Source organism: Thalassophryne amazonica, chromosome 14 (assembly GCF_902500255.1).
Source record: "Thalassophryne amazonica chromosome 14, fThaAma1.1, whole genome shotgun sequence".
In the NCBI taxonomy this organism is placed as follows: domain Eukaryota; kingdom Metazoa; phylum Chordata; class Actinopteri; order Batrachoidiformes; family Batrachoididae; genus Thalassophryne; species Thalassophryne amazonica.
This window is the reverse complement of record NC_047116.1, coordinates 22,147,555-22,175,183: the sequence shown is the minus strand read 5'-3', so window position 1 is coordinate 22,175,183 and position 27,629 is coordinate 22,147,555. Positions and strand designations below refer to the sequence as shown.

At 39.6% G+C, this 27,629-nt stretch overlaps 1 protein-coding gene and 1 long non-coding RNA gene across 3 annotated transcripts in view; one reads left to right on the top strand and one right to left on the bottom strand.

Moving 5' to 3' along the window:
- Positions 1-1,290: 1,290 nt before the first annotated feature.
- On the bottom strand, positions 1,291-26,105 carry LOC117524201. The gene is made up of 3 exons (XR_004564736.1): positions 25,900-26,105; positions 16,665-16,672; positions 1,291-1,301 (listed from the first exon to the last, which is right to left on the bottom strand). It is a non-coding gene; the product is annotated as an uncharacterized LOC117524201 (long non-coding RNA).
- bcl9 (BCL9 transcription coactivator) overlaps positions 5,778-27,629 on the top strand; it is a 90,288-nt gene continuing 68,436 nt past the window's right edge. The window contains exons 1-2 of one of the 2 annotated variants that reach the window (XM_034185962.1): positions 5,778-6,010; positions 19,553-19,721. The gene's annotated coding sequence lies outside the window, so the exon portion shown is untranslated. The other variant, XM_034185963.1, reaches the window with a different exon arrangement.

Sequence of the window (27,629 nt, the reverse complement as noted above, 5' to 3'; positions counted from 1 at the left end):
ACACATGCTGTCAGCACACATCAGAGGTGATGATTGTCTGAATAAGTGTTAACAGTAATTTGGTATTTTGTTACACAGTATATTTGAACATTGATGAGAATTGTGCAGCTCGCTTCTCACTGCCGTGGCGTACGGAATGATGATCCTCCACCTGTTGTGAGAGGCTGCTCATTTACATAAAGCTTAAATTCAGACCTGAATGTGCTGCTGATAGTGTGTGCCTTTGAAGGATATTTGTTGTAGCTGTTGACTTACCTCACCTTTGCATCCTTCACAGAGTCAGTTTGTCGTGTCCACCTGGGGGGTGTTCTGCGGTGAGTCTGGGTCCAGAAGCTTCGGGCTTCGATCCATTTGGGCGCTGGAGAGCGCGCTGTCCTTCACCTCGCCAGATAACCGCACATTTATGTTGTACACAATTATTGCACAGACGGGAAATAATCTTGTTTTCTTTTTGGAACCACTTTCTGGTTATTTTAGCGCTGGGTTCAGTCAGACGCTGGTCCGCTCCTCAACTCGCGTCTGCACATAACAGTAAAGCCCTCAGGGTTGCACTCTCACATATCACCCCCCCCCCCCCCCCCCCAAATTCAGAGCTTTTAAACTTTAAACCTGATGAAAAAATTATTCTCAAGAAGTGCAACGTATGTCTGACTCTGTTCCATAATGAAGGGTAAGTGCAAATCACTTTAGCTTTTGGCCAAATCAGAGTGAAATGAGTCAGGTTTGCCACGCGTTGCCACATCCACCACACCACCAAACTGCCTGAAGTCCTGGAAGGCAAACGCCCAGGGAGACAACTAGTCCATGTCCACTTCTTAAAAGCAGCCGTCGAGCTGCTGCAGCCAAGTAATGCAGGCGTCTCCTTGCCCTTCTCCAGTTGTTGGGGTCTTCAACACTGATTTACCTGCATGCATTCCCAGAGAAGCGACCTCAAACAACCAGTGATGCACACCAAAATGTAAATCCCTTTTCTCTTGTTTATAAATTAATAAAATATCAAATGACAAGGATCTATTTTAGGTGTTATTCTTTTTTCTATCATTTTTTCATTCAATGTGGCGGCACCTTGTTGAATGGAACATTTCATCATAACATCATGCCTTGTATATTATTTCATCTTAAATTGTTTATGGTTAGGGTCAGAATAAAATTTTTGGGACGTGCACAAAAAAGTTTTGGAAATTTGAAACACTCCGAGAATCTTGCGCAATAGCAGAATACCAATGTAGTTCAAGGAGGTGGTGCTTTAATGGAACATCTTTCACCTCGTTCTCACTGTGTTTTGTACAATAACACTAACTCTAACCTTGGTGACATGAAATTTGGGGTTCCACAGGGGTCCGTCTTAGGCCTCCCGGTTTTCTCCCTGCTGGTCCCTGCGGGTCACAGAACTTTCTCTTATTATGCCCCTGTTCTGTGGAATGATCTCTCTGTGTCAATAAAACAGTCAGATTTTGTAGAGACTTTCAAGTCCAGACTTAAGACACACTTATTTTCTCTTTCGTATGGCTAGCATACTGGCATAGTATGTTACTATGTTTTTTTACCCTTTTAATTCATTTTATTAGGAAATGGAGCGTGCCGCAGCCTCAACTTTATCTAAATTCTGGGTCTTTTAGTGAAGCTTAGGGCTAGTGGCCGGCAAACACCTTAGTATTTCTTCTGTTTTTCTTGTTGCTTAGTGCTGACAAATTACATTGTATTTGTTGTCTTTCTAATGCTTGATTCTGCTTTCTTTTTTTTTCGTTTCTCTCTGTTTGAGGTGCAGCTCCATCCAAAGATGGGTGTGGTATCTGTTCCAGAAACTGTGCACCAGCAACATTTCCTGTATGTTTTTGTGAAGAGGGTCACCCCTTTGAGTCTGGTCTGCTTGAGGTTTCTTCTTCAGAGGGAGTTTTTCCTTACCACTGTTGTTCTGGGGGTTGGTAAGATTAGACCTTACCTGTGTGAAGCACCTTAAGGCAACCTTGTTGTGATTTGGTGCTATATAATTGAAAATAAATTAAAACTGCAAAATCTGCCTCATGAAATATTCTTATCATTGCACTCATAAACATTCATTATTTGCATATTATTTAATCTTAAATTGTTTATGGTTAGGGTCAGATTTAATTTTTGTAAAGTCCCAAAAAAGTTCTGGAAATTTGAACCATTTCTGTAAGTCTTGTGCAGTAGCAGAATTCTGATGTGGTTCAAGAAGGTAGCACCTCATTGAATGGAACAAATTTCATCTTTCACCTCATGAAATATTCTTACCATTACACTCATAAACATTCATTATTTGTATATCATCTTAAATTGTTTATGGTTCAGGTCAGAAATACATGAAGTCCACAAAAAGTTTTGGAAATTTGAACCACTTCCCGGAGTCTTGTGCAGTAGCAGAATTCTGATGTTCAAGAATGTAGCACGTCATTGAATGGAACATTTCATCTTTCACCTCATGAATTATTCTTACCATTGCACTCATAAACATTCATTATTTGTATATTATTTCATCTTAAATTGTTTATGGTTAGGGTCAGAATTACATAGCACTCATACCATAGCACTCATAAACATTCATTATTTGTATATCATCTTAAACTGTTTATGGTTCGGGTCAGAATTACATTTTTGGGAACTCCACAAAAAGTTTTGGAAATTTGAACCACTTCCTGGAGTCTTGCTAAGTAGCAGAATTCTCATGTGGTTCAAGAATGTATGCACCTCCTTGAATGGAACAAATTTCATCTTTCACCTCATGAAATATTCTTACCATTGCACTCATAAACATTCATTATTTGTATATTATTTAATCTTAAATTGTTTATGGTTAGGGTCAGAATTACATTTTTGGGAAGTCCACAAAAAGTTTTGGAAATTTGAACCACTTCCGGGAGTCTTGTGCAGTAGCAGAATTCTGTGGTTCAAGAATGTAGCACCTCGTTGAATGGAACAAATTTCATCTTTCACCTCATGAAATATTCTTACAGTTGCACTCATAAACATTCATTATTTGTATATTATTTAATCTTAAATTGTTTATGGTTAAGGTAAGAATTACATTTTTGGGAAGTCCACAAAAAGTTCTGGAAATTTGAACCACTTCCTGGAGTCTTGTGCAGTAGCAGAATTCTGATGTGGTTCAAGAAGGTAGAGCCTCGTTGAATGGAACAAATTTCATTTTTTACCTCATGAAATATTCTTACCATAGCACTCATAAACATTCATTATTTGTATATTATATCATCTTAATTTGTTTATGGTTAGGGTCAGAATTACATTTTTGGGAAGTCCACAAAAAGTTTTGGAAATCTGAACCACTTCCTGGAGTCTTGCGCAGTAGCAGAATTCTGATGTGGTTCAAGAAGGTAGCACCTCGTTGAATGGTCAAATTTCATCTTTCACCTCATGAAATATTCTTACCATTGCACTCATAAACTCATAAACATTCATTATTTGTATGTTATTTGAGCTTAAATTGTTTATGGTTAGGGTCAGAATTACATTTTTGGGAAGTCCACAAAAAGTTTTGGAAATTTGAACCACTTCCTGGAGTCTTGCGCAGTAGCAGAATTCTGATGTTCAAGAATGTAGCACCTCGTTGAATGGAATATTTCATCTCTCACCTCATGAAATATTCTTACCATTGCACTCATAAACATTCATTATTTGTATATCATCTTAAATTGTTTATGGTTCGGGTCAGAATTACATTTTTGGGAAGTCCACAAAAAGTTTTGGAAATTTGAACCACTTCCTGGAGTCTTGCGCAGTAGCAGAATTCTGATGTGGTTCAAGAAGGTAGCACCTCGTTGAATGGAACAAATTTAATCTTTCACCTCATGAAATATTCTTACCATTGCACTCATAAACATTCATTATTTGTATATCATCTTAAATTGTTTATGGTTAGGGTCAGAATTACATTTTTGGGAAGTACACAAAATTTTTGGAAATTTGAACCACTTCCGGGAGTCTTGTGCAGTAGCAGAATTCTGATGTGGTTCAAGAATGTAGCATCTCGTTGAATGGAACAAATTTCATCTTTCACCTCATAAAATATTCTTACAGTTGCACTCATAAACATTCATTATTTGTATATTATTTAATCTTAAATTGTTTATGGTTAAGGTAAGAATTACATTTTTGGGAAGTCCACAAAAAGTTCTGGAAATTTGAACCACTTCCTGGAGTCTTGTGCAGTAGCAGAATTCTGATGTGGTTCAAGAAGGTAGAGCCTCGTTGAATGGAACAAATTTCATTTTTTACCTCATGAAATATTCTTACCATAGCACTCATAAACATTCATTATTTGTATATTATATCATCTTAATTTGTTTATGGTTAGGGTCAGAATTACATTTTTGGGAAGTCCACAAAAAGTTTTGGAAATCTGAACCACTTCCTGGAGTCTTGCGCAGTAGCAGAATTCTGATGTGGTTCAAGAAGGTAGCACCTCGTTGAATGGTCAAATTTCATCTTTCACCTCATGAAATATTCTTACCATTGCACTCATAAACTCATAAACATTCATTATTTGTATGTTATTTGAGCTTAAATTGTTTATGGTTAGGGTCAGAATTACATTTTTGGGAAGTCCACAAAAAGTTTTGGAAATTTGAACCACTTCCTGGAGTCTTGCGCAGTAGCAGAATTCTGATGTTCAAGAATGTAGCACCTCGTTGAATGGAATATTTCATCTCTCACCTCATGAAATATTCTTACCATTGCACTCATAAACATTCATTATTTGTATATCATCTTAAATTGTTTATGGTTCGGGTCAGAATTACATTTTTGGGAAGTCCACAAAAAGTTTTGGAAATTTGAACCACTTCCTGGAGTCTTGCGCAGTAGCAGAATTCTGATGTGGTTCAAGAAGGTAGCACCTCGTTGAATGGAACAAATTTAATCTTTCACCTCATGAAATATTCTTACCATTGCACTCATAAACATTCATTATTTGTATATCATCTTAAATTGTTTATGGTTAGGGTCAGAATTACATTTTTGGGAAGTACACAAAATTTTTGGAAATTTGAACCACTTCCGGGAGTCTTGTGCAGTAGCAGAATTCTGATGTGGTTCAAGAATGTAGCATCTCGTTGAATGGAACAAATTTCATCTTTCACCTCATAAAATATTCTTACCATTGCACTCATAAACATTCATTATTTGTATATCATCTTAAATTGTTTATGGTTAGGGTCAGAATTACATTTTTGGGAAGTCCACAAAATTTTGGGAAATTTGAACCACTTCCTGGAGTCTTGCGCAGTAGCAGAATTCTGATGTGGTTCAAGAATGTAGCATCTCGTTGAATGGAACAAATTTCATCTTTCACCTCATGAAATATTCTTACCATTGCACTCATAAACATTCATTATTTGTATATTATATCATCTTAATTTGTTTATGGTTAGGGTCAGAATTACATTTTTGGGAAGTCCACAAAAAGTTTTGGAGATTTGAACGACTTCCTGGAGTCTTGCGCAGTAGCAGAATTCCGATATGGTCCAAGTACAAATTAGGAATAGTTCAGACGCACAACCTGTACAGAAGTAAGCATTTTTAATAATAATAATAATAAAAAAACGTATTATATGACTCCCTTCAAACTTTCAGAACTTGTCTAACTTCGAGATTTGGTTTACTCGTGACCGCTTTAATTTTTTTGAAGACGGCGCAGACAGTTTGTGGGATCTTTTGGCGTGTTTTTTCTTTTTTGTTGTTTTGTTACCGTGCTCGGTGGAGGTTCTCGCCGTCCGACAGGAACTCTCTCACTGGCACACAGACCTGACCTAGAATTGCTACTTAGAATTCGGACTAAACCATCGCGCCGGAGCGGAGGGGGGTAGACACGACAGGAAATCTTGACTGGATGTAATGGAGTAGGGCCACTGGAAAGCTCGGGCGAAAAAGGGGGGAGACGTATTTCTATTTTATAATGCCGTAATAATGTTGTGATTTAACAGGAGCGCGCTTCATTTCGAGAGGATAAGGAAAATTTAAACCCGCGTTCCAGGTAAGTGGTTTTCCCACACCTCGGTGGAAAGTGTCGCTAGCACCTCTCGCCTCCTGGCAACGGGCGCACGCGGGTCCTCCTCCCGGGGACATCTCACTCCGGTATCCGTTCGTCTCTGCCTCCGTCCCCGAAGGGCTGGCTAGCAAACCCCCGTCGCGTCTGGCATTGGCAGACACCGAGCACGTTCTCCATCGTCATGGCGATTTTTTCAGCGCAACAAAAGCGGATTATTCACGATGTTTTCTGGGTGGTGTGAAACCCGCGGAGAAATATTGGTTTTTACTCCATTATACTCACTGGAGGACCGCCCGTGCTTGGTGAAAATGAAGAAAGGGACACCATGTAGCGAACATGTTCTGCATTCTTCGGCAGCAGCAAGCAGTGGGTATTGTGATTTTTGTACTGGGGAAGAAAAATGACTTTTGTTTGATTTATGAACGCTTAACGAGATTATAGGCCTCGGTTGGTGATTGTGTCGGCTACCGAGCGATTTAATTGTTGCATTGTTAACGGGGCTAGCATAACTTGGAAATGAGCGTTAAGCTAAGAAGGATATCGGTTGCTTTCTCGCCAGACTGAACATTAAATTGGGCTTTATTGTGTTTGTTTGTTTGTTGGCTTTTTTGTGTGTGTGTGCGCGTTTACTACTGACGCCGTTGTTCTCGCTCGGAGCCGCCGTTCAGTACCTCCCTCTTCGGGGAAGACTTTGTTTGCGCTGGCCGAGGCTCCATGAATGCAAGCGCTGAAGTCCTCCCTCCCCCCTCCAGTTCTCTGGCGAAACAGGAACAACTTCTTTTAGGAAAAAAGGGGAGAAAAAAAAAAGTTCCTGGAGTTTCAAGCGCCATGGAATTACTTTGTCCGCCAAGAGTTGTCCAGTGAGGAGCTGAGATTTCGGGGAGGGGGGTCCTGTTCTGTGTCATTGTGCTTTTTAGGAGGTTATCTGCACAGTTTTACCTTTGTGCATGTGTCTTTATTTTATTATTCCGAATAGGCCCGTTTGCATGAAACTCGTGTGTTAGTTTGTTGTGGGAGGGTAAAAAGAATCAGTCTTTCAATTTGACCACTCGCCTTTAACTTTATAAAGAGGTGTGTGGATCTGTTTATGTCTGCAGCTGTTGCCTCTAATTAACCAGGAGGCTCCAACTCATTTATTTTACAGTTGTGAAATGTTTTTGCAAGTACCCAACGTTTTCTTCAACAACATATTCTCAAGGTGATGTGTCTTAAGCAGAATCAAGTCTCTTGTCCAACGACAGTTTAGCAGCGTCAAATCAGTTTATTTATAAAGCGCAAAAATCATAGCATAACTCAGCTTCAAAGCACCATACAGGAATAAGGTCTAGAGCAGACCTGGGCAAACTGCGGCCCGGGGTCACATGCATGTCGCTGTCCGGCCCTCATGAGGTCTGTGGTTATTATTACATATATTAAAAATGTCAAACTTGTGTGTTGCAAATCATTACAGAGGTTTATTTAGGTATCTTTAAATATTGACATATTTTTACAATAAGAAAAAGTACCTATAAAAGCTATTAAATAAGTAATTTTTTGTAAAATTTGTAATGGGAGACAGCCGAGTTATCGATGGTGTGGCCCTCGGGCATAATTCAGGTTCCCTATGTGGCCCCTTGTAAAAATGAATTGCCCACCCCTGGTCTAGAGTCTAGACCTTGCCACCCCATGAGCAAGCACATAGGCCAAGTTTGAGTGTCAAGCGCACACTGTGTTTTGGGATAGGGTCAGAGGTGACCTAATAGAAACTATGCATTACAGTATGGCCTCTCTTCAAGTTCACTCTGTAATTTCGGCTGCCGGAAATGGGCCAAACCTGATAGATATTTGCGTGATCAAGGTATCCTGACAGTAGGAAAGAAAAATTAGTTGCACTTGCTTAGGGCTCTCAGAGGTTCAACATCCCAGTCAGGTTAACAGCCAAATAACAAAGTTCATTTATGACAGCAGGTAGGACAGATTATATGTTTCTGTTGAGGGTGACTGCTTTTATCAGGTGTTTAGGAACCAGTTCTATACACTTTCTTTTAATTTAAATTTTATGTTCTTAATGAAAGGACTGGGGTGAAGTGCCTTGATCTGCTCAGCACCTTGCCTGTGCTTTTCTGACAGAAAACAAACAAAATCTCAAACAGTAGACAGAGGCTTTATTGCATCATTTCATGCCACATTTTAAGATGTAGGTTGTAGAATTTCAAACGTCTGATATTTTTTTTTTTGCAGGCTGTCATTTTTTCATTTTTTGGCCATCCTTGAACCTGTTACAATGTGATGTGGGTCACAAAGATGTTGATTGAATTCCCACCAAATAGGTCAATACAATAAGGAATGTGAAACATCTGAACAGTAATTAAAAAAAGAAAATTTTATGGGTCACGACAATGTTACTTACAGTTTGCTTCCGTGTCACATGACTCACTGGCGTGAAAATGCACGGCTGGTGTCTTCTTTCATTAAAGTGTGGTTGGTAAAACCCGCCGCCTTGCATTGTCCAGGCATTTAAAAAAAAAAAAAAAACAGTAACTAAATTGTGCCAAATTAAACTGTGCACTACTTCAACAATCCACCTTGGCTTGATTGTTTTCATGCCAGCCGACATTGCTAGTCACGTGAATGACCTCGGGTCACGGAAGTGCCCAGACATGCCACTGTTTCAGAGCCACAACCAAAGAGAACACCACATTTCTTTCACAATGTTAATCTTTCATCTGGGACATCTAAAAATCTTTTAGTGTGTACCGGGTTTTAACACAGCGCAGATTTGCATAGTTGACAAGAAACTGGCACAAAAGCTACAAAGAAAAAAAAATTTAAAGTAATGTGCACTCAGTGGGCGTCTGTCTGTATTTGCATTCACTAATTCTTGAGTTAGAAACAAAGAGCGGCACTAAGTGCATGTGCACTTGGAACTCCAACTTGGCATAATAGTGATAATTTTAGGCCATGGATATTGTTACGGTAGCCATAAGTATGTGTTGGTAGGTTATTATTAGGGTAGTGACATGACATCCTAACCTTAACCTTAGTAGTCCCAATAACCAAAATCTTCCAGGGATACATAAACTAAAAGAATAACTGAAACAAGAAATGTTGGTTGATATGAAGGGAGTGAAAAAAATAAAGTCTTGTTTTCCACCTTGGAGAATCGAGTCCTCGATCTCCCGCATGACGTGGGGACACTTACGACTATACTAACAAGGAGCTAGCAATGAACACGGAGTGACAGAACATCAATTACGGTGGCTGACGTAAGCATCGTCCCACGATTTAGGGTTATAGCTGCCATAACTGCAGTCAAATTTAAAGTGGTTACAGTTACGGCTGCCATAACTGTAACCACTTCAAAAATTTTAAGGGGAAAAACTCGCTTAGCGTGTTTTGGTTACAGGAATAAACCTCAAGCAGACTGGATTCACTGGCGTGACCATATGCTGGGCCATTACAAAAAGACAAAACAGATAACATGATACAAAATGCACAGAACACGTAATAATAAAAAATTAACCATTATTTGCAAATGTGCGACAGCTGAATATACTACAGCAAGGTGAAGATCAGAGTCTCAGAGAAAATGGATCCATTACTCAGTAAGTGGGTTTATGCGAGTCCTAATACTCTGTTAATTAGAATGATTAAGAATGTGAATAGCAATGTTGCATATAAACTCGAAGTTCAGGATGAAATAGGTGAATCAGGTGGATTGACAAGTGTTGTTCCATCTTTTGTATACATTGTTAGACCAGAAAATATTAGCCATGTAAATTACTTGATCAAATTTTTTTCTCCACAGGTGAAATGTACTGTGGATGCTCATAACTTGTGAAGTGCTTGAAAGAGTAATTTTATTTTGTTTTTTTTTTTACCATTTTGGTGTCCAGAGCAAAGAGTTGTTGTGTACTGCGTAAACCACCAGCCCCTGTTAGGTTCTTCTCAGAAGTAAAAGGCGCGCAATGATAAGATGTGCTTCAGCTGATCTCTTTTATTAAGATAAAGTCTCTCCTGCAGTTTGAGCAGTGAAAGTGGAATAACTGGTTGCCAAACTAAATTGGGGGTGTGGTTTAAGATGGGGCAGCCTGGGGTAGACGATAGAAGCTACTCTGTTCGTATGTCAAAATATATGATCTGATTGTTTTGAGTAACACACATACTGTAATTGCAGGGTATCTGTCTGATGTCTGTGAATTCACCCATCAGAATAATTACTTTATTACTGGATTCCATTTAGATTGGAATCCATGTAAACGTAGCTCGTGTCCATGGCAATGCCAGATACGTAACCAAGGCAGCAGAGTTCCCAAAACCCACTCTGAAAGAGTTGGACCCTCAATTTCTCCCCAAAACACTACCACACAGAGAGAAAGTTCTTCAGTTGTAAAATTCCTATATAGACTGTGCACCTGTTGATGTAAGGCTTTAAAGGATGCATTACTGTTGTTGAGATTGAGCCTTTCTCTTGAGGACGAGCTCTTCTGATTGCTAGGCAACACTGTTTCCTTCAGTTGACCATATATGTTTTGCACAGATTTTATGCACATTTTTCCATTCTCTGATCACTACCTCTAACCAAAATCTGTGAAGGTTTTTCATTATTCAGGTGAACAGTTTAAGAAACACAAGACGAATGCTGCACTGACACTGCATGTGTTGCATATCTGGTATTTAAATTTCAGTTCAATTTATTTAATTTATATACTGCCATATCACAACAAAGCTGCCTCAAGGCGCTTCAAACAAGCAAGGTCTAACCTTACCAACCCCTAGAGCAAGCACACAGGCGGCACTGGTAAGGAAAAACTTCCTCTGATGATATTGAGGAAGAAACCTCAAGCAGACCAGGCTCAGAGGGGTGACCCACTGCCACAGCACGAAGGCCCTGCATTCAAGGTCACCTATGTCCATTCTCTGTGTTCGTTTGGCGTGATGTCAGGAAGGGCACCTGCCGCAAATCTTGATGGGGATCCATACCCAATTGGCTGTGGTGACCCCAAGCAAATGGGAGCAGCCAAAAGAGATGTGACTGAGGCACACTTAAAAAAAAGAGGGATAAAAAGGCTGGGTTTACTGCAAAATGATATCTGCAGTGTTTAAACATCTATTTCTCAACACAGCTTTTCAGAGTCAAAAATAGTCTCAACTTGTTGTGGGTGGTATACCAATTGGACTAGTAGACCGGTTTGAAATTTTCTGTGCAACTCAAAAATTGTAAAAACCATTATCTTAGTTCATAGCAGGGAAATCCATTTAAGGTGTGGTCTGTCACAAATTACACAAAATATAACGTTCTCCATGGTTCTGTTTGCTTTTGCATGGCACTTTTTAAATTTTTTTTAATTTTTTAACAATCTGACCAAAATTTGCGTTCCACAGTTTAGTGGCATATCCAGGATCCATCTAATGAAAGCGCTAACAGCAGAGCCTTCCTGTGCCTTGATTGCTTTATTTCCAATGCATTTTCTTTTTGTTTTATTTGTGACTTTGTGCTACAGATTGCTAAAAGTCTTTCACTGACAGTAGCTTACTGCTCACTTTACATATGGCTTTGTGTTTTGTCGTTTTTACTAGCTGTGCAGAGATGTGGTTCCCTAAAACATTTTTACAGCACAAAATCACGTTACTTCAAAGTGCTATACTTGAGTAAGATCTAGACCATACCCACCTCATTATCAAGGACATTGACTTTAGTGGTTTGAGAAATCTCCCTCAGTGTTCTTTTATGACAGGAAAAAGTCTTAAAGTAGACCTGCATTCAAATAAATGTGGTCAGATTTCAGAAAGAAATAGCTGATATGTATTTATAAGACCCTTGTGAATGCAGTAGAGTAAATCTGTAAGCCCAAATTTGTAATTCAGCGGAGAAATCTTCGTTTAAAAATGACAAATTTGCAGCTAAAATTTAGCCCTCTGTGAAAACAGTTTGTACAGCCGTATCATTTCCATGACGTCAGGGACAAGATGACGCGCTCCCGCCTTCAGTCCGATCCCGCATTGAAAATGATTTTATCTGTTAGTAATGTTACTTATACACGTCCTGGTTTCAACATCCAAAAGTAAGCTGCAATGAATGTGAGATACAGATCTGTGTGCTCAGATCAGCAACGACATCGACAGCGGGCGCCGTTCTTCCTCTCCCGCTCTCTGCCTCCGCTGCACTTATTAAGTCTGCGGGCTCGTTAACAAGCTCGTTAACCACCGACACGGGCCACTCACACCACCCGTGTCTGCTTTGCAGCTAGATTGTGCTAGATTCAGTGCACAACACCGGCATCACCTCTCTGTCTACTGAATGGAGCTGTAGCACACTTGGCACAAGTCCTGAGATTATGCTCGCTGTTTTAATGCGACGCGGCCGGTACACCTGTTGCTGCAAGGACAGACTTCTTGCGGCAAAATCCACAGCACCGTACGTCTCGGCAATCGGAGCCCCAGAGCTCCATGGACGCTGAGAGACGTTTATATATTTTTAATGACTGGGATTCTTTGCGGGTCTTGCCTCCATATCCCACGATGGTACCGGAGGCGAAAGACAGTAGATTTTCATTGCGACACCACTCAATCAAACGGGCGTATGAAAAAGTCCCCCAAAATAATTTTCAAGCACAAATAAAAGAAATGTGTACTCACCAAACGTGCCGCAAGACAATATGAAGTTTTAAAAAAAGTAGATCCTTCCATATAAGACAAGAAAAAGGTGCAGATGCAAACTGACGTAAATCCACAAATTACAATTGGCGCAATGCCTGCTGGGAGAGGGTCTTGTCCGTGACGTCTCGACAGCGTCCATGATGAGAGGGACAGTTTGCGGAGGGCTAAATGTTAGCTGTAAATTTGTCATTTTCAAATGAAGATTTCTCCGTTGAATGACAGATCTGGGCTTGCAGATTTACCTTACTACATTCAGAAGGATCTCATGTGTAAATGTAAGTCATTTTTGTTCAAAAAATCCTTTAATCAGACTGGACTGAATGTAGTGACCATCTGCTCTGGCCATTCAGAAAAACAAAAGGCCCAACACATATTTGACAGATCATGCATGAATAAAAAGAAAGTCGTCGTTCTCCCCCCCCCCCCCAAAAAAAAGCCCCACAGAAAAAAATATGAGTTGCTATTTGCAACATACAACAGCGATGTGCAGATCAGAATCCTAGAGAAACAGGTTGTGTTAGACAGTTAGTGTCTGTGGTGATGCCAGCACACCCACTCCAAAACAGCAGGTTCCCAAATTTGTCCACAAAACGTATCATCACTTAGCAAGCAAGTTCCTTAGATGTATGGTTCCTTTAGAGTTTAGACTGTGAGCAACTTTTGTTTCAGTTCCTGTGCAGTCAGCTAACACCTCTTCATTCAGGTTCACTGAGACACATCTGTAATCCTTATCTAAATGTAACCCATTCTACAGTGTCTCTTCATAGCAAGACAAAATATATTATGTGAAATTCAGATTTCTTTCTGATATTTAGACATTTAGCGTTGCTTGCATTTTTATCACAACTGAGCCATACCACCATATCATTGCCCTCTTAGAACCAAGAGACCTTACTTTTTTCCATGTCCTAACAGATTTTGTAAGCAGTTTTTATGAAATCCCTTATGTTGTGTGGTGTATATTTGTATCGGCCATTATTTTCGCTCAAGGTATCAATTTGTATCAGAAGAGGAAAAGTTAGTTTGTTGCATTCTTACTGGATTTGCACCACAATACTTCACAATAAGTTGAGCTTTGATTGCAAAAAGCAGTGTTTGGTGCAGAACCCTCAAAGAAAATACTGTACTTTGTACCGTACCTCAGAATCCTTATCCTTAATGATTTAAAATTAATTTAAAAGTTTAAATTAAGTTATTTATTTTTGAAATAACGTCTCTGTTTTGATTGTTTCTCCTCACTGCCGTAAATGTAGAGTTTTTGTTGCGTGTCCTTCTCTGCTTCCATATGACAGTTTGCATCGCGTTAGCAAGTTAGCTTGGCTTCCAAGCCAAGCTGACTTGGTTGCTCCAGCGGCAACAAATTCAGTCTGCTCCATCAGTATTAAAGCAAGCGTTTGGGTGCTCTTTGGCTTCTATAATATCTTGGGTAAGAAGGAGCTCCAGGGCTCTTCATAAGCAATGGCACAATGTCACTGTGCTATCACACAGATTGTCAAATTTAGTGTATCCCTTTCTGTTTTCCTGGGTAATTATTTTTTCACATCTTTACAAGTTTTGGATCTTTCCCGGTGTCAGGAGCTCAGCCAGAGTCGGGCAAAAGTCTTGACATTTTGCTGAAATGGCAATGGGATGTGGCTTTCTGTTTTTTGTTTTCCCCAACTTGTAAGATTTAACCATTTTTAATGTTCTTTTTTTTTTTAAAGGTTGGTGGAATTTTTGTGTGAATTTTTTTTTATCCCTCTTTCTCTGCGATTCAGCAGATGCATTTCAGCTGGAGATTGAACATGCAATTAAGCCTCGCAGTCACTTTTTTACCTCCGCCAAGGAGGTTATGTTTTCGGTCGCATCCGTTTGTTGGTTGGTTGGTTGGTTTGTTAGCAGGATTGCTCAAAAAATTGTTAACGGATTTCAATGAAATTTTTACCAGGGGTGTATCTTGGCCTAACTTAGAAGTCATTAAATTTTGGTAATGATCCGGAACACGATCCGGATCCAGTAATTTTTTTCAAGGATTCTTTATCATTGCAGGATAGGGCCAGTTTCAGCATTTTTGCATCTAACTTCATGAAGACGGGTCACAAAGGCTGAACAAAAATTAAGTTACGACACAACAATAATTTATTTAGCATTTGTTTCTCCTCATTGAATAAACTTGTTAATAGAAAAAAAAACTGTAGTTCATGCAGTTTCTCTTTATAAATAAATTTGCTGAAGATCTAAGGGTTTAACCCTCTGGGGCTGAAGCCATCGTATATGAAGGCTGAGACCAAGCTTTACTAAATTATAAATAACTTTTTAATGATATGAGATAGAAACTTACTTTTTTTTGCTGAAAAGTTAGCTCCGTGGACTTTTGAGCCACCGTCCACCCTCTTTGTACTCCTCATAGAAGCTGTGTGATGATGTGAGTAATGTGAGTGTTCAATTGGAATTGGTTCACCGTCGCATGGTTTTCCAAAATCCAATCGTAGGGCAGATTCACCTCACGTGACACACCAAAGATTGTTTTTAGGAGTGATCTGTTACTAGTTTATTATAGTTTGCTGTGTGTCTTGAATAAATGTGTGTGGAAAATTATTTTCCACTTTACTTTTTCCTTTCTTATTTTGATTGTAAACCTTTATTACACTTATAAAACACAACTATAGCATATATATTTTGAAAGTACAGGTTGTCCTGAAAAAAGAGACATAAAACTTGTTTGTGGGATGCAGGGAAAGCTGTTAACAGCAATAATAAAACATTTATGCCAGGCGAGTGAACTGTCCAGAAAATGCCCTCGGACTCCAGAGGGTTAACCACCAGTGATGCCGGTAACGCGTTACTCTAATCTGACCACTTTTTTTAGTAACGAGTAATCTAACGCGTTAATCTTTCCAAATCAGTAATCAGATTAAAGTTACTTCTCCATGTCACTGTGCGTTACTATTATTTTTCATTGTGGGTCAACAGCAGCATTAAACTTGGTCTGTGGGCAGGAGGTCGGGGTTCGACTGAACTACACACTTTCAGTGAGCTGTGAGCTTTTCATCCACGGTTTTTTGCAGCTGCTCGACTCGTCCTCACCTCTTAAAGCGCGGTGATCAGCACACCTGCACTGAGCTTTACAAAGACATTTTTATACTTTTTCCCCTCCTTTATTTAGAATTCTGAGCTGAGCCGCTCCGTATCGTCTCGTTAAAAACAGCTGATCCTCCGCGACGCGTCAACAACTAACACTATTTTCCACTCAAATGCACCTAAACTCTTTCTGAGGACCACATGATGTGAAAACGCAATAAAACTTTCTTACCTGTAAATCTGGTCCTGTTTTCTGCATAAATAAATGTTATCCATTCTTTGTGCTGAAACGCCAAAGCAGGGGGGAATCCAGATGGAATGGGGGCGTGGGGCAAGGATGTGCCCCCCTCCCCCACAACACCCCTAGATTAAAGGTCCAGTTTTGAAGCCGTTTTTTTACTACAACTACTAATATTGCTTAAAATAATAATAATTTCGACAAGTAAAATGTTTAGAGAGAATTTAAATGTTAGAAAAATGTTAGAATTTAATAGTTACATTTATAAACAATGTAGGTTTGAAATTGCAAGTTTTACTGTTACAGTGCTGTCAACAGTTAAATATGAGGTCAAGAAAGAGGTCTTTATTTTACTTTTTATAAAACAAGTATTTATTTTCATTGAAATCAAGAAAGGGTGACTATAAAGTGAGTTTTGGCAAAACAGGTATCATTGTCATGTTGACGTGGGTTGTTGTCGGCAGCTGGGGAAAGTAACTAAAAAAGTAACTAGTAATCTAACTTAGTTACTTTTACAATTGAGTAATCAGTAAAGTAACTAAGTTACTTTTTCAAGGAGTAATCAGTAATCAGTAATTGGATTACTTTTGCAAAGTAACTGTGGCAACACTTAACCACTGAATCTGAAACATGACGGTAGATGCGTGAAACGACGTGGAATAAGTCTATTTGCCAAAGGGTATTCCATGTGACGTCAGTGACCCTGTGGCCTTGGCGGAGGTTTGCAGTCTCCGAGTGCTTCTAGTTTTAAATTATTCTTATTTTATTTAAGTTACCGTGTTTGTGAAGCGTTGTGTGTTGCCCAAAAAAGCGAAAATTAAAAAAGCGAAACACTCGGTGCGAGTCTGAACAAAACACAATAGAAAGAGTGGACTTTTGCTGAGAGGATCTTCCAGAAACTGTCATTGTGGACGGGGACGGAGTTTTGACTCGCCTGGTATGAGAGGAGTGCTGAGAGCCCCTCACACTGGGCAGAGAGAGACAGCAGCCGGCCGCCAGGCAAATTGCCACTCCCTGTGGAGAGTGGAGAGCAGGCAGTGGATGAAACTGTGTTTTTTAAAAACAGACAAACACACTGCTTTGCTTTAAATGTGCAGTAAGCTATTTCAGATGATCAGCATGGACCGTCTTTTTCCTAAAAGGCTTTATTTTACTCTGTGCTGCATTGGAAAGCGGTAGCTTTTGTGCTAAATTGATTAGCGTTTACGCGGCTTAAGTGCATGCTCTAGTCTTCTTCTGTTTTTAGTTTTTTTCTGGGGACGTTGCAGTGTCACACACAGGCCTGGCATATGTACTACAACATGAAACGAAGCTTCGAGGCACAGAATTTGCCACATACATTTTTTGTATTCAAATTATTTGAGTTACTCGACTAATCGTTTCAGCCCTAAATCTTTTAATTCTTTCATTTGTTCAGCCATAGTCAATAAGCCGGTAAACATAGATGTTGCTATCACAGCTAGCAATGATAAGCTGTACTATTAAGGTCACTAATGTGACGTTGCTTCATTTCCAAGCCTTCATGGTCACATGCTTGCAAAATTGGATAAACTTTGATGGCTTTCTTGTAGACACATGTAAAAAAAAAAAAAACAGGTCTCACGCATTGTAAACAATGGGGCAGAAAATTCATCTGGCCGAAGAAGCAGGAAAAAAAGAACTCCAGATGATGACAAAGCAATGCAATCTGGTTCTTCTTTTTTCATGCAGTAGGGAGAATTCAATACGTAAGCCTTGCAAAATGAATAGGGTTGATATGGAGAACTGGTTCTTTTCGAGAATCGTTAAGAAATGATTTGATCCACTGACATCAATAGCCTTTTAGCTTAACAATTCCTTTATCAGTCCTTCAGAGCGGCCATTGTTTTTGAGGGTGTTTATCAGGAAAATGATCATTTCTTTACGTTGATTGCAGACCCTGTAGCAGGTCTGCAATCAACCACTTCTGCAGCAGCTCTGCTTGAAGCTTGAAGCAACAAAGCGGTGCTCTGACCTGCTGCTTCGTTGGTTTTCTGTTTCGCTGCTTTTCAGAAGCGGCAAGTCCACTATTTCTATTCATGTCCAGAGATCTAGGATCCATCATGTACAGATTTTATGTCCAAAGATCAAGGATCCAGTGACCAAATTCATATTTATTTACTTTAAGACTCAATAAAAAATTGTTGACATAGAAAACCTGTAAAGCCTACTTTTAGTACACAGAAAATTCACAAGTGGTATTGATAAGGGAATCAATGCAGCCGGTCTGCTCTGTGTAAGCCTGATCCCATCAGATCTCAGACGCTAAGCAGTGCAGTGTCTGGTTAGTACTTGGATGGGAGACCTCTTTGGAACACAAGCGGCTGTGTGTGTTTCTCCAGGTAAAGCTGGAGTTGCGTCAGGAAGGGCATCCTGCATAAAACTTGTGCCAAATACCTATGCAGATCTGACTGTATCCGCTGTGGCAACCCCAAACAATAACGGGAGCAGCTGAACTGACAGCAACATTGGTAAGGGAATCGATAAGGAATCGGATTGATAAGCGGAATCGATAATGGCATTGATATTGATAAAATCCTATCAATACCATCCCTAAAAATGAACGTCAAACATTTCAGAAATGCAATAAATGCTTAGGTGCATTTAGCACATCATCACTCCAAGTTGAAAGTTGAACAGCTGCAGCGGCAACATCAGGAGTTGACCAGCGCACACTGCATCACGTTAACAAACGTCCAGCCAATTCTTAGCGTGCAAAAAGAATAACTCGATCCATCGCCTGTTTCATTTCAAAAGACCTGTGCCCTACAGCATCGTGGAAAAGGAATGCCTTTATTTATAGATTTGCTTTTGTTTACATTGCCTTTTTCAAATATAAAGCTACATAATGTTGGACACACTTTGCATTCATGGCATAATTTGTCACACCACGTTTCTTAGCACACTTCAACACTCTTGAATACTGAAATTAGCAGCTCTATATGCTGAATTTATTTAGAATCGAAAATTGCTTTGAATAGAAAACGAAAATCGATTTTTGAATCTAATTGCGGCACCATGGATCCAAATTGAATCATGAGATACTGAAAGATTCACACCCCTAGTACTTTGTATTTTCTGCTTCCGCTCTCTACCCATCTGCAGTTGTCCACAGTTTCACAATTAGCTGCACCACGGCTGAAGGATCGGTGCACAGGACTTGGTTTTTGTTTACGCAGCTATGTTTCTGCCGTCCTAGCTATAATATTGTAGAACCAACACCATGGTAGCTGACAAAACTCTCTCCGCCGCATTAGTAGGTCTTTGCAGTGGTGGTGTAAGATGAGAGGACTGACATTTTCCCCACGTCAGCTTGTAATGTAAATAAAGTCGAAAAATCAAGGAAAGTCTTGATAAGAGTGTTATCCCTTGTCATGTACTGTGTTTTGCGGTGCAGTGGTCGATATGTGAGGTATAAAAAGTCTTGTATACATGGTTACTGCAGCCCCTTATGACCTAAGGTTATGTTTGCTACATGTTTATGTCACCAACATGGGTCACTGAGTGCTTTTTCTTGCCATGTGCTTGTTTGCATTTCACCCAACAAACAAATTTCTCTCCCTCTCTTCTAGGTGTGAATGACTTGCGGCTGTAGGGTGTCGTGAGTGGGCCCACTTTTCACGCACAGCCTCCGTGGCTGACTGGGAGGAGTTGAAAGGGGAGCAGACGTCAGTGCCCAGGGGACCCGGAGGCTTGGTTCTCCATATGAGGCCCTGCTGTAAGGGCAGGGGGGCTTCTGAGGTAACCCAGATCAACCCTGGTTGTCTGGTTGATACTCTTTATCACAGTTTCCTCTACTTCTTTCTCAAAAACACATACGTAACATACAGACCATCCTTCACAAATCTTTGTGTCCCTGCAAAGAGAACACAAGAAGCAGAATATAGCAGAAACATTTGTTCTTAATTACATTGGAGGAAAAAAGAGATGTGCATATGCCAGTATGCTTTTGTTCAATTTTTTTTTTTTTTTTTTTTTTTTTTACTGTCAGAATGTTGTGTAAGTTTTAAAACGGAAAACATGGATTTCTTATGTTATGTCAGCAAACACTTATTTTGTGACTCCATAATGTAAGTTGGCCTATACTGTTATAGCTTCACTCTGCTGTTAGAAAAAGATAAAAAGTCAGGCTTTTCCTAACACCTATCACTACATGTCTGTCATGTATCAGTGGAGGTGTTGACAGTGATTGTTGCTTTCTGAGGAGGGAAACGGCGAGTCGGCGTTGGTTGGACCTGTATAATGGTGGTGCTTGCAGAAGCAGCTTGAGCCAAGTGGCGTGTTTGGATTTAAACTCTGTACATACTGATGACCCAGCACGGTTAGGACACTCTGCCTGAGAATGCTGTCCACTTTGTTTATTTATCTGCTATCTAATCTGAAGCGTGTTAACCAAAAACCACAGCGAGGAGAAGGATGCAAGGAAATGGGTATTGATGTAAAGTGGCAAAGGATTTATTTCCTCCTTGGTGTATTGGCCTCTCATGTTTCCTTGCATTTGTTTGCTTGAGGGGTTTTCTAATTAAAACCCGCAGGGTTTGTGTTGTGTATGACATGGAGGGATGATTTGGTGAGGTGGTTTGTCTCATTGCTTGTCTGCTGGCTTGTAGGGGCCTCCCCTCCCCAATCACAGATTAGACCCAAGTGTGTCTGTGTTCCTGAGGAAAGTAAAACTTTATATTACACTAAAGGGCTCATTAGGCTATGTTATTGCCGGTGTCTTTTTGTTAACAAGATTACTCAAAAATTATTGATGTGATTTTCACAAAACGTAGTGGAAAAGATACGGGAGACAGTCCAGATAAAGGAACGGATTACCAAGTTAAAAAAATAATAATGATTTGTTTTTGACTGCTCTTGATAACAGTAAGGTCATAAACATATTATATAACGGCTGAGTGGATACTTGTCATTTGATTGGTGGGTTGTATGTCACATGACATGGATTATTCATACCATTTGCCGTTGTGTTTCATTCACTGTGCAATAGTTCTTTTTTAGCGTGCAATTTTGGTGCTACATGAAATGTACTATTGCACGCCTGACCACCGCGTGCGCTACACTACCGGGGACGGTGTTTAGCTAAACATAGCGGAGTTTGTTTTGATGGCGGACGATGATTTGAAAGAGCTAATTGACGCTGCTAATTCTTCTAACACACACATGCAAAAATCCGCTACGCTGTAAGCCGTCTGGAGTCATGAAGAGCTGTTAGGATGAAAAGCTGGACAAATTTCTGATGTGATTATTCGCTGGACTGAGGAAGTACACAAACTTTTATTTTTTTATTTTAGTTTTTATTTTTTTGGAAGTACACGAAGTCAGTGCACGCCATTACAGACTATATCATCATAATTTTGGACTCCAATTTAAAGTTTGTGTTGGATTGTTAAGCACCACTGGAACACCAAAATGTAAGTCCCTTTTCTGTGTTTTTTTTTTTTTTTTTTTTTTAGAAATTAATAAAATATCAAATGACATGCATCTATTTTAGCTGTTATATAAAACAAATAATGAATGTTTTTTCATTCTTTCAGTGTAACAAATATTTAATGAGGTGAAAGCTGGAACATTCCATCTTTCACCTCATGAAATATTCCTACCATTGAACTCATAAACATTAATTATTTGTATAATATACTGTCCTTGGCTAAGATAATTATCACTTTATGTATTATCACAATGCAGGAAAAGCTCTGGAATAACTGAAGCTGTAGGATATTCTTGTATGGTTAAAAATTGAGCTACATGCAAGCTCAACATCTGATTGGTCATACATACAGTTTGGAACAGCTCTGAATATAAGTTTGAGAGGATTGTTGTTTCTTTGCTGAAATATGTGCTATAATCATTGCCATGCTATTGCTTCAAGGGTTTGCATTGCTCAGAAACAGGTACTTAAAGGGAATGCATCAGTTTCCAATTAACCTGGTGTTCTGACTAAGACATGCAGTCATGATTAACTAAGGAATTTAGTCCAACCATTGAATGATTCCTACAATAGTCAGGCCTCCATAATATTGTAATTATAGCAATGCTCCCCGGAGAGTGTGGGAGAAAAAGTTCAGTAATTTAACATGTGTAAATGTGCAGTTATTTAGCTTTGATGTACAACCCCAATTCCAATGAAGTTGGGACGTTATGTGAAATGTAAATAAAAATACAATGATTTGCAAATCCTCTTCAACCTATATTCAATTGAATACACCAGAAAGACAAGATATTTAATGTTCAAACTGATAAGCTTTATTGTTTTTGTGCAAATATTTGCTCATTTTGAAATGGATGCCTGCAACATGTTTCAAAAAAGCTGGGACAGTGGTATGTTTGGGTTCGGGTCGTGGGGGCAACAGCTCCAGCAGGGGACCCCAGACTTCCCTTTCTGTGCCACATTGAACACCTCTGACTGGGGGATCCTGAGGCGTTCCCAGGCCAGTGTGGAGATATAATCTCTCCACCTAGTCCTGGGTCTTCCCCGGGGTCTCCTCCCAGATTGACATGCCTGGAACACCTCCCTTGGGAGGCGCCCTGGAGGCATCCTTACCAGATGCCAGAACCACCTCAGCTGGCTCCTTTCAATGCGAAGGAGCAGCGACTCTACTCCGAGCCTCCCACGGATGACCGACTCTACTCCGAGCCTCCCACGGATGACCGAACCTCTCACCGAACTTCTAAGGGTGAGGTCATGATTCAACGCTCATGACTTATGGTCATGAGCGTTGGATCATGGCCAAAAGAACTAGATTGCGGGTACAAGCGGCCAAAATGGGCTTCCTCTGGAGGGTGGCTGGTGTTTCCCTTAGAGATACAAAGGGATGCTCCTTTTATACCCAATCATGACACTCACAATTAATGTCCTCAGTTCCCACATGCTTATTGAGTGTTGTTAGAAGGAAAGGTGATGTAACACAGTGATAAACATACCAACGTCCCAGTTTTTTTGAAACCTGTTGCAGGCACCCATTTCAAAATGAGCAAATATTTGCACAAAAACAATAAAGTTTATCCGTTTGAACATTAAATATCTTGTCTTTGTGGTGTATTCAATTGAATATAGGTTGAAGAGGATTTGCAAATCATTGTATGCTGTTTTATTTACATTTTACACAACATCTCAACTTCATTGGAATTGGGGTTATACCATCATGGGTCTGTAAATGTACATGAAGTGTGTGTGTGAAAGTTGAGCGTGATGTTATGTTAGTGCTGCTTGATATACCACAGTGGGAGTTTAACGGGAATTGACCCTTCAACCTCTCCAAATTACTGTACGTAACATTGTACGTAACATATTCTGCATCACTATGCAAGTTTAGAAATGTGTTAATGTGATGTGCTAAAAACATCCTTCACAATTTTTTTTTGACAGCACATAGTGACCATTTAAAAAAAGTGCAATTGTTTTCAGGTCATGTTTTTTTGTGATAGAAGATAAATATATTAAGATTTTCAGTTTCTCATTTGTGGAAACATGTCTCTAAGATTTAGATTTATGGTACTGTGTGAGAAAATATGTATATAGTAAATGGAAAGACTTTAATCAATTTGGTTATTAATTTTAATGATTTTAAATATGTCAGATTTTCCCATCTAGCAATCAAAATGGCTCATTACATCACCCACATTTGTAGCAATAAATTTCTATTATGGGGAATGTCAACATACAGTTGTGTACATAAGTATTTGGACAGTGAGAGTTTTTGTAATTTTTCCTCTGTACATAACCACAATGCAGTAGAAATTGTGCAATCAAGTTGTAGTGTAGACTTTCAGCTTGAATGAAAAGGGTTTAATAACAAAAATATTGCATTAACCATTCAGGAATTACAGACGTTTTATATACTTGAACTCCAGTTTATGCATGGTAACTCCGTGGCCATGCAGTTTTAAAGGTCAACTGGAATTTCAGGATCACAACTAAGGAATTGATGGAGTTGCAGGCATCTCTTAAAAATGTGACATCAATAATCTTTAAAGAAGCATGGTACCTGGTCCATTCAAACATTTGATTCGGTGTATTCAGCTCAATTTAACACGAATCTCACCCTGATATGTCTCTGGTCTGTTTTGGAAGTGGCGTGTTGACGGTGCTGATGGCATCTGCTCCCTTCAGTGGTTGCTAGCTCATTAGCGTTGTGGCACTTTTCAGTAGCTTTTCAAAAACATCTACACTCTGCTTTGCTTCAAATATGCACCACATCTGTTATTGGCAGTTGATGCTTCACTTTTTGTAGTTTCCGTGTAATTGTTTTTATCCACTCATCATCTTCTACCATCTTCTCTTCATCTTCTGTAGAGTTTATTGGTGGTTGTCATCCTGTTACTGCATTATTGGTACTAATTAAACAGGTATGTGTACCACTACCATATTTGTTAGATTAAACACCTGGCCTTGAATAGGGCCTGCCTCATTTAATGTCCGGGTCAACACACTGCCTGAAAAAAATAAATGCCTGCCATAAATAGGCGCCGGGCCTGTTTTATGCTTCTACAACTCTGTAACTCTGTGGCCATGCAATGACGATGTTGGCGACACTTTCTAAGCTCTCGGTCGCGTTGGTGGGTGTTGTAATGCAGTTTATCTTCGGAGTAGTAGGGGGCGTGACATGGAGAACATGGTAGGACTTTCCACCTGCACCACTGTTCCTGGTATATATACAGTCTATGGTTTCTAGTAATTTTTCCCCCACTTTTTCTGGAACAGTTTGTCCCTCAGCGGGCTCTACTTCTTTTCTGCCAAACGGTCCTCTGTTTGATCCATGATCCGAATGTAATCGGCATATGCACTGTAAAAACTTGTAAAATATGATGGGAGAGGAAGGAGTGAAACCGGAAAAGTGACCAATCACAGCCCTTGCGATCTCTGTAGTTTGTAGTTTAGATTTTTTGGAGGTGCATATCAGATTACGGAGAGGGGCTCGGAGAAGATACACAGTGACACAGAGGGCTCTGATCTAATGCGTCTTTGGTTCGCCATGCCCAGCGATGTGTGTGAAACTTAACATCATAGTACAGTGCAGGCAGCAATCAGCATTTTGGTAACAAGAGCAGTCAGACATTTCTGACATCCGCCAATCTGGATCTGGATCACCTCCAAAATTCAGTGGAGTCATCCATAGCCTAATATCTATCTGTGGTGCAGATTTGGTAAGAATCTATGAAGTAGTTTTGAGGTAATCCTTAAAAGCCTGTAAAGTGAAATCCAGAGCCAGAATCCAGATCTGTATCACCTACAAAATTCAGTGGAGAAATCCATGCCCTAATATCTATCTGTGGTGCGAATTTGGTGAGAATCTATGTAATAGTTTTGGTGTAATGTTTCAAAGCATATCCTTCAAAGCCTATGTAAAGTGAAATCCTGATTCAGAATCTGGATCTGGATCACCTCCAAAATTTAATGGAGTCTTCCATGGCCTAATATCTATCTGTGGTGAAAATTTCATCAAAATCCGTGCAGTGGGTTTGATGAATAAATAAATAATACAAATAAATAAATAAACGCAGATGCTTTTATTACGTCCTTGGCAGATGTAGTAATCGCCAAATGTTAAACACCACAATCATTATATCACAGTTTTTTTTTACATGAACTACAGTGTTGCACAAAGGGGAATTGGTAAGATCCATATAAAAGGTAGACCCTTGCACACAAGCAGGAAGCACAGTGGATCAGGAGCTGGCCTGCCAATATGCAGACCTGGCTTCAAATCCCACTAATGCTGGCTGTCTGTGTCCTTGGACAATAATTTATGGTAAGTGTCTTGTCCAAGGAAGTAAGTTACAATGTCTTCAGTGGTAGAAGTTGCATTTATTTTCTTAGTTTGGAAGGTATGGTGTGAGTTACATACTGAAAAATCACTCAACAATTATTGATGGCAACTATTTATGTAGGGAGGAGACCTCGGGGAAGACCCAGGACTAGGTGGAGAGTTTATATCTCCACAGTGGCCTGGGAATGCCTCAGGATCGCCCAGTCAGAGGTGATCATTGTGGCCCATGAAAGGGAAGTCTGGGGTCCCCTGCTGGAGCTGTTGCACGTGCGACCCGATCCTGGATAAGTGTTTGAAGATGAGTGAATGAGTGATGTGTGACTATTTACGTAGGGTGTTCCCAGGAGTCAAAGCACAAAACAAAATAAACTCCAGTAATGAAAGAACAAATGCCAATAATATAAGGTACATTACAACAGTGTACACACAATCCAAATTAAAGAGCTGATACTAAGTGGTTAGCCCTACACATTTATGTAATAAAAAATATGAATGTTTTTTTTTTTTTCTATTTTATTAACTGTGGGTCATGGTACCCACTGGACTTATCTTGGGGACTTTCTATGTGGACGTTTAATTTTTGGTTGTATATTTGACAATTCTTTGTCGTGTTTTGGTCACCTGATCTTAATTATTTTTAGTGTTGCCTAAGCAGTTGGTCACCCTTCTGAGTCTCGTCTGCTTGAGGTTTCTTCCCCTTACCCTTGTGAAGTGCCATGGGGCAACTTGTGTTGTGATTTGCTGCTATATACACTGAACAATAATATAAATGCAACACTTTTGTTTTGCTCCCGTTTTTCATGAGCTGACATCAAAGATCTAAAAAAATTTCTATATACACAAAAGACATTTCTCTCAAATATCGTTCACAAATCTGTCTAAATCTGTGTTAGTGAGCACTTATCCTTTGCCGATATAATCCATCCCACCTCACAGGTGTGGCATATCAAGATGCTGATTAGACAGCATGATTATTGCACAGGTGAGTGCAAAAACAAAAGTGTTTAGATTTTTGTTCAGTGTAAATAAATAGAATTGAAATTGAATATAAAAAAATTGGATGACTTTCATGAATTTCAATCTGTAGATATATGGCATAATTGACAGATGATTGTTTTGATAACTGTACAATCCTTGTACAAACAGTTTTTTAAGTTTTTAACAGTTTTTAACTTCCTGGTTCCAGCCTCTGCAGTTTTTTTTTTTGTCATGGCTTTACAAAATCAGTGTCCCTTGGTTTTAGGTGATTTGCCAAAAAAAAAAAAAAAAAAAAAAATCATTTGAATGTGTCACTTGTGGCCGTGGGCACTTGAGATGAGCATTTCTCGTTGTTTTATTTTATGGAGGAAATGGTTAGTCAAAAAAAAAGTCTGACAGATTAATCAATGATAGAAATTGTTGGTTGCAGCCTGACTAGGATGTCATTACAAAGGGTGGGAATTGGGAGGTGCCTCTCCATGATAGTAATTGTTAAGGTTCTGATGAAATGTGTCATTCTTTGTATAGTGTGTTTGTGTTGTTGCAGTTTGGAGTATAACAATCTGGACATCTGTGATTGTTTTTAATGCTGTGTTCTGAAGGACAGAGCTGAGTGATACTTTGGATCGTATTCTATATTATTATCACTTTACCGAGGCGTTGCTAGGCCGGTATCGTAGATTTATGTCGATGCTACCTGGCTATACCCGCCCGCTGTGCGTAAACAAATGGCGTCATAGTACGCACAGCCCAAGAACTGTCCGCAGAGAAAAAGATAAAAAGGCAAGAAGTGTGTTTTGGTCCCAGTATGGATATTCCAGATGATTTTCTCATGGATAGTACGACAATGAACAGCAGCTAAAGCAGCCAGCTTGATGAGGACGCACTGCCGAATTTGGAG